Source organism: Frankliniella occidentalis, unplaced genomic scaffold (genome assembly GCF_000697945.3).
Source record: "Frankliniella occidentalis isolate FOCC.00 unplaced genomic scaffold, Focc_3.1 Scaffold107, whole genome shotgun sequence".
NCBI lineage: Eukaryota > Metazoa > Arthropoda > Insecta > Thysanoptera > Thripidae > Frankliniella > Frankliniella occidentalis.
In genome coordinates this window covers 895,628-909,736 of record NW_026267236.1, presented here as the reverse complement: position 1 = coordinate 909,736, position 14,109 = coordinate 895,628, and the positions used below count along the sequence as shown (strand labels likewise).

Here is a 14,109-nt window from a genome sequence, read left to right as displayed (position 1 = left end):
GCAGAAGTACTTCCACTCCGTGCGCGAGCTCCGAGGCGGTTGGCTCTCCTAATGATGCCCGTCCTGTTTCTCCGGGGCAGTCCGTCCGCGTCCCACTGCGGACACGAACATGACGGCCGTGAGGGATGAATACGTCCCGGCCAGCGCGTCCCTGAGACATTTAGGCCCGTGGGAAAGACCCGCCCCTTGTGTGGACACAGCAAGTTGGAGTACAGCTGGCGACCGACTGGAGCTATGGAGACTTCCGTTAAGTCCGGCGCCTTCCAAGGGCTGTTGCGCGCTGCTCAGTCGGGGCTGTCGCAGTTTAATTATTGTCGCGTCTCACCCGCACACCTAGCACACCCGACCACAAGACACGCACAGCGTTGGTCGCGGGGCTCACGCACGGCTCGCAAATTCGCAAAAGCTGCGGTCTCTTGGGTATATTGGACCCTGCGGCGCCGCCCGCGCCGCCGCCTGCCGGGCCGGGGCCATCCTCTCGCCCTCTTTCGTCTCGTCCCCGTCGCCGGGGGTCCAGGACACGCCGCGGCCGAGGCCAGTGAGGGGGCTCGCAGCCACCGCCCCTCCTGGACTAACGATGGGACCCTATCCTGTCGTCTGATTCAGAAGAGCGTTCAACAGGGACTCTCCTATAACCTCCCGTATAGCTCCGTCCTTGTTGCACTCATGGGGCAGGTACTATTGGCGAGACCCTCTTGAGCGCTCTTCTTCTGAATCAGACGGCTGGACAACAACCCCCTCGGCAGCCCGACCATCGATCCGGACGCGCACCACGACAGCGAGAGGCCCGGCAACACAAACCTCCCCCGCGGCACGCGACGCCACGTCCCATCACGCGAGCACGACGCGCCCTCCCCCGCGCGCTGCTGGGGGCGGCTGCCGCGGAGTCGGCGCCGAGGGGGAGGAGCAGGGGGGTCGATGTCGTTGTAGTATCAAGCTGGGATGTGGGTCATCTCCCAATAAGTTATTCAAACTCGATGCAAATCGATATGGCCCCGCCTCCTTTGTCGCAAACTGCAAAAGTGACGACGAGGCTCCGCCGCCGTGTTTCCGCGGAAAGTTTGAGCAGCGAATGGCGTGGACGCGTCGTCGGCGGCGTGCTCGAGGACCGCCTTGCGCGACGTTACTCATCTCGACAAACCCTCTCACGTCGGCACACGACGCACCTGCGTTGCGGCTGGTGCGTTTACCGCGTCTGCATGGTCTGCGGTCGAGAGAGGCGTCAACGGCGTGCCGCCCGGTGGTCGCGACGGAGGACCCGGAGGACCCGGAGGACCCCGGGCCGTCCGGGTGGCGTGGCGTGGCGTGGCGGGGACAGCGCCGCGGCGCCTATCATCAGACCCCCCCGCCGCCCTCCCCCTTTACTTTTCTCGTACCGGTGTGCCGAAGGGACTCAAAGGACCCGAAGGTTCGTGGCATTGGAGGCGGCGGCCTCTGTGGTGACTGGTGACTCGGGCCGCCCGGCAAACGGCTTCCCTCGGCCTCCCCACGTTGATTAGAGAGATAGTCTCTCTCCACGTTGATGCATCCACGCTGAGCGCGCACTGAGGTCACCAGGGAAGACCACTTGCAAATGCAAACCGTAGGTGAAAAGTGTGACATACCCCCCTTACAGAAAAACTCATACTAAGGAACGTGACGTGCCTGATTAGGCCAGAGGAGAGAGATGCGGGGGGTCGTCGAGAACCCTTTGAGGCGGTCGAGTTCCGCGCCGTCCAACGAACGCACGCACTCCGTGGACAACCCTTCGCACCTCAACGAAACTCTCTGACTGCGGAGGCGGTGTGAAAAATATGTAATATCTCACCGGAGCGTTGCCCTCCCCCCTTCCGTTCCTGTGGACCACACGTGGCACACCCACAAGGACCTACCTCATGCAGCCCCCCACCCCCCACCCCGCCACCAGCGGGGCCTTTGTTTGTCGGTGTGTTTGCCGTGGCTACCGGAATTCGTCGGGAGAAGAGGATGAGGGAAGATAGGGCCGAGCCGAGAAGGGCCCCCGTGCGTCCTGTCCCTGCCCAGGGTGCGGGACTATTCTTTATAGGGGGTGGCGGCGGCGGCGTAGATAGCGTGAACAAGTGAACAGCATCACGCTCGGGGCAGGCAGGAGAGGGGCTAATGAACTCCTCCTGGCAGCAGCAGCGGCCCCCGGATGCTGCAGAGGGCCGCCAGGAGGACGCCAGGGCCAGGAGCGCGCGGCTCCCCAAGGACTGCAGCAGAAAAATGCTTGGGGGCCGGGGGGACGAGCATGCCGAAGACGGCGGCGGCGCGCGCATCACTTGTGTGCGTCCGGCGAGCACACACAGATTTTCCAAACGCCGCACACGGGGACGGGACGGGGCGGATGATGACGGCGCGCAGGAGGCGGCCCGCAGCAATGTTAATTGGAGCGCGTGCCTTGCCGTGCGCCCCGCGCGCGCAGCGGGAGCATGGCGGGAGCCTGCGGAGCCAGAGCAAGGAGCGTCTGCCGGCGTTTTGCTTTTTCGGGGGAATTTATAATACGCGACTACAGGACGACAGGACATCTCCTCCTGGCAGCTGCGGCGGGCGACGGCGGGCACGTGGGTGGGCGGAGGGGGCGGGCGCCCCGTCGGGTGATTGCGGACGGAGAGAGGGGCGGCGCCGGGAGAGGAGGAGAAGGGTCTGCATTATTTCGTGCTGCAAAAGCATCAATGGAATAACACAAGCCGCCGCTCGCAAGTTTTTGGGGAAGCGCCACAAAGTTCGGTGGAAATGCGCGCAAGAAGGGCCCAGCAGCAGCAGAGCGGATGCGGGGAGGAAGATGAAAAAGAAGAGGAGAGAGAGCAGGGGAGTCTTTTTACTGCCGTCAACGATTGTCTTATTTGGCGAGCAAAATGCACAATAATTCGTGTGTCGACACGGCGCGGCGCCCAGCTCTCAGGCGGGGCGCAAGGGAAGCAGCAGCCCGAGCGATGCCGAGCGGAGATTGTAGTCGCCCTGAACGTCCTGGGCGGCGCTGGTCAGGAGGGGGAGGCGCCATCCGAGCAGGGTCCTCTAGAAGAACCTACGAGGCGACAGAGGAAAAATTGAACAGCACTCCTTATCGAATACCGACGCATTGCCGCCCAGCCGACCTAAAGACGCCGCCAGCCCAAACGGAAGCCGCTGCATTGATTAGGGATGGTCACCCCTCTAATGGGACCCTCCTCACAGGCCAAGTGTCACTCGGCTACTCGCCTATGCCAGTGAATTCCGACAGCAGAAGGCTTTTCTTGTTAAAGACGTTCGTTCACAGCCAAACATGGGCTTTTGAGATGAAACCCAGCGGATGTTGTTGCACGCCACCATGACGCCGACGTCCTCCAACGGGCGAGGGCCTTTAGCCTGGAGGAAGGGGAGGTACGGCGGCGGCGTCCGCGTCCGCGTTCATCCTCTCGGGAAACTTGTGCAGTCATTCGGGAAGCTCCCCCCCCCCTCCCAACAGTGGCGTGCCCAGGGCGAGTGGGCGTACAATGAGCGTACTCAGCGTACTTCACGCTCCCGGGCCCGGCTGAATCACGTCGCCGCTGTCCTCTGCCTCTCCTCTCTGACCGCACTCTGCAAGGTCGCGCGCCCATATTTTGGGATTCAGATTTGGGCGACTCGTGGTTGGCGTGAGGTCGGTGGTCGGTGTGACGATGGGGCTGGTGGTGTCGCTCTCGACCGCCATCGGCTTTCACCTGTGAGCGCAGAGGCCAGGCGACAGAATTTCGCTGCCCCTCCTTAGGGTTTCAAGTCGGTTAGGTGTGTAGAAAAGAAATAAGACAATTTCAAAGACATTACGTGAAAAGCACTCGGTTGGGTATTTATCGAGATGACGTCGGCGCGGCAGAAGGGACCTAAAGCCAGGGGTCTCATTGAGACAAATTCAGAGAGGAAGCGAGAATAGGATGGATGGGGTGGGGAGGGGGAGGGGGCGCAGCCTCCACCCGAAACGACGGTTACGGGCGTAAAAAAGTTTTGAATGCGATGGAGTCTCTTCCGGCGACGCAACGAGCCCAGCAGCCTCTTCTCTCTCCGCCCCGAGGTCCAGTCACTTCACTTTGATACCCTCTGTAGTGTTGTCAACATCTCTGCACAAGCGCCCTATAGAGCCCCACATATAGGACTCTAATCTGCACCAGCTCCATTTGGATGTGCAGGGGAGAGGTGTGCCGAAGCTGACACATCTCTTCGGCAACATGCACAGTACAGGGTGCTCCAGGGTGCTCCAGACCACTCCCTTTATTTCGCTTAATACTGTACCGCATGCAGGTGTGCGGGCGGGCTTGCCTACCGTTTCTCACCACGGCGCCTTACCGCCTCGTGTGAGTATGCAATGGCCATGCAGCATGCAGCACAGGTGTGTTACCTTTCCTCTTATGGTCTGCCGCATGTGTTTCGGTCCACGCCCCCGGGGAATGCCTCCTCCTCCGGCCCGTAAGGCTCCAACTGTGAGTAGGCAAACCCCGCCAACCCCGCTGGCTCCACACAGGTTTTGCAGTGTAGGCCTGATGCCAAGCTTTGGCTGTATTTCTGGTTTCAGCCGCTCTGGTGAGAGGCTTGCTCATCCTCCAACGGACAGGGCTAAGCGTGCACCCACCAGCTTCCTCTGGCCGGGCCGAGCTCGGCGCCGAGAGCACACACAAAGTACTCTGTGAGCCCCTCTCCGCGCCGCGCGGCGACCCCCCCGACCGGCTGGCGATGCTGTGTGAAGCCACGCGTAACTACAGGAAGTCCCGTCATCCCGACAGACGAGAGAGAACTCATCGCTGTCCCGTCCATACGTACACTGTCGAGAGCCGGTGCCGCGAGGCGAGGGCGGCAGCGGCGGCAGCAGTGAGAGGTGAGGATCTTTCTGATTTGATTGGTGATGAAGGAGAGCAGCAGAACGTGATCTCATTTCCCTCTGCTTGCCGCTGGCAGTGTCTCTCTGGGCTCCTCCAGCCTCCACAAACGGCGGTGCGGCGGCCCCCTGCTGCCGTAGCGACCCCCACCAACACCGGCTTGGATTTATTGAGTGTGGTCAATTCCAGTAGCCGCGCGGCAGCGGGGCGGGGCGGGGTGCGGCGGGGCGGGGTGGCCACATAGGTGTTGGGTCGTATAATAACTTACCCAGGAGAGGTGTCCGCCACTCCGCGCCGGGTCCACATCCTGCCTTGGGGAGGAGAGTCCTTGTGTCTTCTGATTGGATGCGGAGGGGGGGGGGGATAGACAAAGGGGCGTAAGTTACCGTGAGGTACCCAGGAGGCAGGCACGTACCCGGTAGCCGGTCGGAGGGTCCCCTCTCCTTTCAATCTCAGAGTAATGCGTTGAGGCGGCGGCGGCGGCCGCAGGCGGTAGCCACTTGAATCCGACACGGTGTGGTGGCTGGGTGCTGCTGGCTGGTCCCCCACGGGGGTCGGCCGGGGGGCCGTCCGTAACCACGCGCCATCAGGACACACACACGCCTTGCACGACTTCGACGTGTCCGAAGGTTTCGTCACCGAGGACAGAAAGTCCTTCTGGTTGTCACGCGAGCGCGCCCGACGCATTGGCAACCAAACCGACAGCACGGGGCAGCTGCTGGCGGCGCGGCCGGCGGCGCGCCACTTGGCTGGACCAGCGCAGCGCAGCGCGCCGGACCGGACGCGGCTCGCAACACAAACGGAAAAGAACAGCGGATGAAAAGAAAAGAGGGGCGCAAAAGGGCTTTGGCTCGCACGTCTCCTCTTGATGTGCCTGCTCCATCCCCACCCCTCCTCAGCATCCCCTTCCCCTTCCCCCAAGCGGCGTACTTACAACGTTTTTTAATTTCACTTTCTATCGAGCACTTCCTTTATCTTCCCCGCAGCCTCACCCTTTGATGTCGCCGCTACCCAGCCCCGCCCCGCCCTGCCCTGCCCCGCGCTGTGCATTACCTTGCGAGCATTGCACCATATGGCGCTGCATTAATTAAATCTCTGGGCTGGCGTCTGCACGTCCCCCGCCCCCGTCCCGTTCCCCCTTTCTCGTCGTGGTCCTCCTTTCCATTCCATTTATACTGTTGTGCTGTCTGATTAAAATTGCCTGCAAACAGGAACCCTTAACTCTTCAACAGCGTGCGCATTGAACGCGGAGATGACCGGATCCAGACCCATCACAATCAATTAATAATTAATAATCTCTTTCACAAATATTTCGATTAAGCAGGATTTGCTGGCGCGCCCTTTCTTGTACGGTCGACATGAAGAGCCCCACACTGGAAACGCTTTCAATATTGCAAGGAAAGGGGGGGGGCGTTGTGGCAGTAACACGGGCTGATTACTTAATTAACTTCTCCCTGTGGATAATGACAGGGTATGTATAGTAGTGTCGTATACGTTGGGCCCTGCAGCGCCCACCTCAAGGGCTTACCCCCTTCCTCCCCGAGTTCCAATCTGGCCAGCGACAGGATGAGGAGGGCCGGACCAGCCCAGGCCTCTAACTCACGGCCCTCTGGAGAGGGAGGGCAGCCACAGGCCAGAGGCAGCCGGGCACCTCGCCGCCGGTACGCCCTGGTCAGTCGTTTCGTTTCCTCCACGCCGCCCAGGCCGGATGGGGCAGTTATCCCTTTCCCTCCCACGCAGACCCGGCGGCGGGGCCCACCTCACACACCTCTAGAAAGTCATTTACAAAAACCATTAAATCTTCGAGAAAAATTTACTTGCGTTTCGCGGGGATTATGCGCAAACTGTACATGATAATCAATGACAGAAAAGGCAAATACTCTGGAAACTCAAGTCGTAACAGTTAGGTGAGACTCACGTATGGTTTCACACTTGTCAGTCTGAGAATCATACACACTACGATCCTGTGAACATTTTTATTCACAAGTTACTATTTTCTGTGACGCATTTTTAGACAGTCCCCTTACTTTAAAATGTTCATCCAGGCGTATTAAAATGCGTCAGCAATGACTGAATGAATGATTGAATGAATAAATGAATGAGTGAATGAATGCAAACAATGAATAAAAATGTTCCCATAGGATATTAGCGTGTATGGTCTGACACATGTAGGTGTGAGACATGCAGTTGCAGGTGTGGTCGTGCACGTGCATCTGTGAGAATGTCTCTCGGATTTGATTCCCGGACCAAAAAATAAGAAGTGGCGATACTTTTTGGCACGTAGTCATAATGTCGAGCTGCTACTGTGTGCATAATGCGCCCGGCCCCCGGACCGCCCGAATCGCAAACGAATCAAATTATATGGGCCGCAACTGAGGGAAAAGGGAGATGGCGATGGAGGGGAAAGAGAGGGGGCAGAGGAGAGATGCATTGACATGCCGCATGGCCGACGATCTTTCTCCCTTTCGCAGAACAGATAAAAATTTCGTGCAGAATAATTCAAAAGTTTGAGACACGTCAGGTGCTGCCAAGTAATTTCCGAATTAACCGATGTGGTGGTTTTTTTTGGAAGAACAGCCTCCTCTACTGATGTGAATTTCCGAATAAGGTTCCCTGCGAAGCTCAAAGGCACATGACGCTACAGTCCAGAGAGAAAGAGAGAGATGCAGACGACATGTAAATAAGCAGTATACCGCATGATTACAGAGGGAGCTGTGCCATGCACTGGTGGTGGGACCGTTTTGTCTCCCAGCCAAACGTGTGTTTTTGGCTGATCCGTCATCATTATTATATTGATGAGTCTGTTACAGACGAGAAGGCATTGTTTTTCGTCTTTTTACGGGGAAGAACGTTTATGGGTTGCATGAAGAGGACTTCAGAGGGGCGGAATAGGGACCAAGGTGAAAGGGGAAGGGAGGGGAGATGGGAAGTGAGGAGCGGCAGGGAGAGGAGACTGGGTGCAGGACCCCTGCAGCCCGACCATCTCTCCCACTCCTCTCCTTTTATTCTTTCTCTCTCTCCAACTTACACGAACTCGGGTGGCCCTCTCGCGTGATCGTCGGTTTCGCCAACTGCAGCCGCTGAGACAGTTCCTGTAAAAGAACATTTCTTGTCTTTTCCTGTTGAAGCGGAGAATACTGCACTTTTTATTTTATTTGTTTCAAGACCGAGCCTTGGACCGTCTTGCCACCGCCGCGGTCCCGTCCGGGAGATGGCTCTCTGCTTGCACCAAGTACAGGAGTTGTTCAGTGTCCGTCTCTGCGACGTAAAACGTCATCGGCACCACGCGACGGCTCCCCGCGCACCGCTCCGCCCCGCCAACGTCAGACTCGCAGCAGTATACGTCCGACATTTTACTGCCTCCTGCACGGCCGGACGAGATTTGCCTGGAGATACACACCTTTGCCCAGCCACGCCCCGCGGGGCCCAGCAGAGGGCCCAACAGTAGCCAGCCCCCCCCCCCCCTCCCTCGGGCACCTTTGACGTTTTTAACGCCCGGCCGCTGCGGAAAATTATGACGAAGACGACAACAGGGGTGGGAGAGGAGAGGGATGGAGCTGTTTTATTAGTTTTTTGCTCGAGAGAAAACGTTTTGGCAGTGCACCCTTCGACCCTTCGGGCGCACACGGGACGCAGGGATTGCCCCCTAATGCCCTATCGTGGGCCCTTTAGGGTGCCGCCCTTCTCCCTTACCCTTGCCTTTGCTCCCGGCGACGACCCCCTCACACACACACATTCTCTCTCTGCACATGCTCTGTTATTACAGAGATTGCGTGCGTGAGTGTGCCGGTGTTCATGTGTGTGTGTGTGTGTGTGTGCTACTGTTGCGTGTGCCCGTTGGGATGCCCCCTTCAGACGGCCCCTTGCTGCCGTTTTCTGCCGGCAGCAGACAGACGTATTGGTGATTACGCCCGAACATACCGGCTACCGTTCAAACTGGCCGTATACGTTTTTTGCATAAGTTTGGGAGCGGCCCGTGCGTACGTGCAGCGCAGCGCATCCCGCGCTCATTGTGTTGTAAGGCACGCCACGCCATGCGCTCGGATTGTGCATTATGTATTTATTTATTTGTGGCCAAATAAGCCCCCGCTCAACCAGGCTGCTCTTTGCTTTTATTTTGGGGTGCACATGGGGTACATCGGGTACATAGCCAGCAATTGTTAATACAGGCCCAACCTAAAATAAACGTTTTCGTGAACTGCGGGGGAGAACAGCAGCTACTCAGACACATTGTCAACGACATTAACAACAAATAAAACGATGCCATTGTTGAGTATAATTATTGCGGATTTAATAAATTGCCGATCAAACACATTTACAACTCGACAATCACTCGTAATGCTGCCGACAGCGCCGCGGACAGCGCGGGGTCACGGGGGCCAACCGCCCGTGTGCTGTTGTGATCGCAACATCAATCACGCCGTGAGTCTGCAGGGAGCAGGGAACGAGGCCGTGGACCTGGAACATGCACAGAAACGGGCAAATAAAATAACACAAATGACAGAGGAAATCCGAAGCAAAACCAATCCAACAAAAAAATACGCTTTCATCAATACATTCCATTGGCACTGGCGTATGATTGCATCGAAAACAAAAGTGTGCAACTGACATGCACATGGTAGTGTCCCCTTGTTCAACTCGCCCTCGTTCTGATCAATGCGCCCTCTTAGGAGGTGGACTGGCAAACCCTGAAGTTGAACACTTCGAAGTGTTCAAATGTCCACCTAAACATCTAAAAGTAAACATATAGTATTAAGAATGAGCACTTGCATATGCACGCCAGTTGCACACTTTATATTTATCAGTGCGTGAGTATAAGAAACCGCCGCCGCGTGCCCGCCCACAACTTGAAAATGGACAGGCTGATCCACGCCTATGATCGCTCCTTAACTCGCCTTCACGTACATACATATCGGATGTGGCATATCCCCATCTCCCCCCCCCCCACACACACACACACTCACGCACTAGCAGCGCGCACACACGCATGGGGGTGCGGCCAGTGTAAGGATAGGGCGGTGTGGGGAGCAGAGCGGCCCTTTTGAATCCTTTACCGGCCGCTCGCCGCCTCACGCCCCGCCCCGCCCACTTTTGCCGCCCTTTTCCTTTGGCCCCGCTCGCCGCCCGTCGTTACGCGGTAAGGGAACTACTTATTTAGTGGAGTTTCAATAAAAATAGTTCAACCGAACTGACCATCGTCCCGCCGCCCGACGTCGCCTCCAGTAATCTTCGTATCTTCGTCTTTTCTGATTTGAAGGTAGAAAAACATGTCTGAAACATTTGTGGATACGCGCAAGTACGTTGCGTAAGGGATCATAAGTTGTGTTCTAGCAACATACTACCTTCACCCGGTCCTCACAGAGGAATACTACCTTGCCATTAACGTTTCTTTTTTAAATTGGTACTATAACAATTCGGTTTGTGATAAATCATTTAAAATAAATACGGATTATCAGAAGCTGGAAACTAAAACGAAATATGGAAATCTAGACTGGAACTTTCAGGTAGATAAAACCACCCATGTTTTTGTTGATAAGCTAAGTATTGTTACAAGTAGTTCACAAAATCATTTATACTATTACTTACGACGAAGTAAGTCGACAGTTGAGAGTGCTGAAATAGAGAACCCCATGCGCCCATCCAGGCGGCTTCTGTGAAGTCCCTCTGGGGAGGCTGCATCTGAGCGAGTCTTAAACTCTGCGTATGTTTTTCTTGAGACGGAAGTGAAAGTAATCTTCCCCCGACGAAAATAAAAGGGGATGAGACGAGCAGTGGCAAGCGGTGGTGGGTGGCGGGGCTGAGCTTGAAATAAAAAGCACATAGCAAGACGCTTTTAATCCGCAGGGGTATAAGGGTCCGAGCGTGTGGGCATCAGAGGAGCCTGGGCGGAGAGAGGATGGGACCACCCACATAGCACCAGGCCACGCGATATCGCACCGACCACCTGTAAAACACAAGCACAAACTTTAAATCGCCGAGTGTTTCAATTTTTGCTCTACTGCGTACCTTGACAGGTGGTCCCTTGACTGCTTCTTCTACTCAGTTTTATTGCAATGGAATGAACGTTTAAGCAAATTTTATGCATGCACACGGAAAACAAACGACCCTAGAACGCAGTGTAACCTTTGATTACATTACACCGTGGTTCTATCGAAGAGCCTCCAAAGCAGACTTCATTCACTACCCACTAAATCCTTATGCACTTTGTTGTGCATTAGACTAGGATTTCATGCAGCAATAAGTATGCACACATTTTTATGCATAATTGTGTACAAAATGTGCATAATTATGCACACACTGTACATAGTTATGCATAAAATTGAGCATAATGTTATGGCTGCATGAAATCCTGCAAGTTTATGCACAACAAAATGCATAAGGATCTAGTGTGTAAATGGGAAAGGAGGATAAAAATTTTGTGTCCAACAAAGAGGGAATTCCAGTTAAATTACCAAATAGGTGTGTCGGTGCGTAAAGCAATTTTTGAGCGACTGAGATTCGTTACGTTAACGCAAGTGTGTGAATAATGTTACACACTTGTAAGAGTGTGATTCTCCATTCGTTCACATCAGGAAGTAAAGGTGTTGCTTTTCCTTTGGAATGCACACACTTGTGTCTCCGTGTACGAATGGCGTTCACACACCTAGAAGTGTGCGACATTGACATTAACACTTTAGTTTCTGGTGTTATTTTGCAATTGATGTCACATATACATGTTCTAACGAATGTGACTTGATATTCTATAAGCAATGTGATGCAATTCACATAGAATTCTATATGCATCCGACAGAGATGTGCTGAAAGCCCAAGAACTTATCATAGACCTTATTGATTCAACGAAAACTCTCTGGTTGATATAGAGGTTGCATTGAATCAAGAACTTACTGTTCTTTGGCGAAGAACACATATTTGCAGGACATAAAATTGGCAAAAAATTATCATTTATACAGTGTAGGCGGGCCGGCCCACCCGAGTTACGCGGAGCAAATGCAGCTCTCTGCTCCACATCTCCCTAAAATGATGTCGACCTCAGTGCGACCGCAGCTACCGACAATCGCACAGCAAACGGAAATATTAGTCTGCAATTACGTCGTGCGGTCAGGAGGTGCAGCTTGCAGGCCCGCCCGGCCCGCCCGGCCCGCCCGGCTGGACTCCAGCTTCTGCTTGCAGGATGCATTTACTTTTTCGACTCGGCCATTTCGTTTACTGGCCCCTTTTTGTGGTAAATGCTGGAAAATGGGTTGCTGCTCGCATTCTGACAAGGAAGAGACGCTATCATCATGATTAATTTTGGAAAAGTTCGATATCAGAAGCAGAGCACAAAGTGAGCGTGACTTTTTTGCTTCTTCTGCGCGTCCAAGCTGTACTTATGTACCCGCGCTGATCTGATCTCGACGAGACACCGAGTTGCTCCAATTAATGTCATCGTGGTTGCCTCCGCGGTTGCCCCCCGGCCTGTAATTAGACCAGCAGAGTGTCTCTGGACCAGGCCTCACTCGGCCCCCCCGGGCCCCAGGCTGCCCGCCCGGCTGCCCCCGGGCGACGCGTCCAGGCACCCTGCCACCCGAGGCTTACCCTTCCGTTGCTGCGCATGACTCTCGTATTATTGCTCCCGACGACTGTAATTTTAAATGTGCGAGAGGCGTTCAACATTTTAGTAAAGTTGGACCTAGTGTTTATACCACTGCAAATGTTATGGCGATCTGGCAGCAGGCAGCACCACTTTCTAGAGCACACTTGGACAGTATGGGCTTTGCGCCCTTTGGTTGCGCGGTCAGCTCTCCTGCCAACGGCCCGGCCGGGGCGGTCACTGCGGCCACAAGGCTAATTGTAATTCCCTGCTATTGCAGTCGCAGACCTTGCCGACTGGTGCAGCAAGCTGCATGCCCTGCGCAGCGTTGCCAGCAGCAGGCATTCCCTCTGTTCAAAAGCGGCGCGGCAACGCCGGGGCGTAAGGGCGGCAGCCAGACTCGATTCAATGCTCCTTTTGTATCGTTTCCTTTCTCAATCTAATTCGATTCGGTCGTACGTACAGTGCGAGCTCTGATCCCCCTCTTCGCAATGTGCAAGGCCTTCCGGTCGAACCAAAGTTCTAGGTCTGTGATATGCTGAACGGCGATCATAGTTTATCACCAGAACAGCTACCCCTGCTCCGCCTGGACCAACCGACAGTGTTTTTGGTTGGTATTGTCCTGCTTCGAGGGGAAAGGCCGCGTCACTCCAGCGACTCACCGTCCAGACTGTACGCTATTGCATCGGCGGTGCACAGCACGGTAGCCGACCAGCATTACGGACCGTCCGATATGAGGACGGTGGGGGCACCGCCAACAAAAAACGTCAAATCGAATATTCAGAAAGTAATGAGGGGGCAACTCGCGAGTCAATTTTGGAAATGAGAAAATAAATACTAAATCAGTGTCCTAAACGCGCCTGCCTTTCTCCCCCCTCTTCAAAGTTCACCAAAATTTAACTACTGATATTCACCAACATAGAAAATTTATAAGACATTACTTCTTTGAACAGGGGTGCGAGTGTGAACAGTGTACGGCCGTTGGCTTGCTTACTCGGCAAGACGGCCCGCAATGGATTTATCATGGCTGGAGATGAGGCCCTGCACGGCGAAGGTGACGGGGCCCTGGGGCCTCAGGCCTCTCCTCACACAACAATAATAGGCCCAGCACAGGTGTTGTTGAGTACAGTGAGCACAACGCTCTGGCGTCGTCTTTGATAAGAGCAGAATGTAGAGGTTAAAACAGGAGAGAAACTCGAAAAAAATCATTTTACTTTGTTTAAAACATTACCTTTTGCAATTTTTCATGATATCTGTTACACTGGTTACACGTGTCGTTTAAGGCGAGCTAAAAAGGTACAGAAAAAACGAAATTAGATTACTTAAAAACTCAGCGCTTTGTTTTCATACAACAATCTTAACTATATAAATAAAACTATACTGTAACGTGGAAACAAAGACCCCCCGGCCGGGCCCCAGACGGGCCTCCCTGCGCTAATGAGCGCGCGTACGACCGCCCGTCCCTCATACAAGGTGAGTGTCATTCACTTCTCGTTAAGGTGCCGCGGGATGACTTCGCATTGCTTTCGAGAAATAAGCACCTTCTCATCGCAATAAATCGGCGAGGTCCACCCTGCTGCTGGACGTGCAAAAACGCACACATGACGCGCCGATGGCCAAATGACACGGCCCAGTACATATACAGGGTGGAAAAAAAGGGGGCGCGGCCGCCTCTGCAATCTCGTCGATATAGATCTACATCGAAGGCGTCCT

At 54.8% G+C, this 14,109-nt stretch overlaps 1 protein-coding gene across 5 annotated transcripts in view; it reads right to left on the bottom strand.

The window, feature by feature from the left end:
• Nucleotides 1-9,079: 9,079 nt before the first annotated feature.
• Nucleotides 9,080-14,109, bottom strand: part of LOC113203227 (uncharacterized) — a 165,968-nt gene continuing 160,938 nt past the window's right edge. For 2 of the 5 annotated variants that reach the window (XR_008011423.1, XM_052270030.1), the window contains 2 exons: nucleotides 10,413-10,770; nucleotides 9,080-9,284 (listed from right to left, as the gene is read on the bottom strand). The gene's annotated coding sequence lies outside the window, so the exon portion shown is untranslated. Of the gene's footprint in view, nucleotides 9,285-10,412; nucleotides 10,771-13,058; nucleotides 13,549-13,627; nucleotides 13,685-14,109 lie in introns of all 5 variants that reach the window. The other 3 variants (XM_052270026.1, XM_052270031.1, XR_008011422.1) reach the window with 2 other exon arrangements.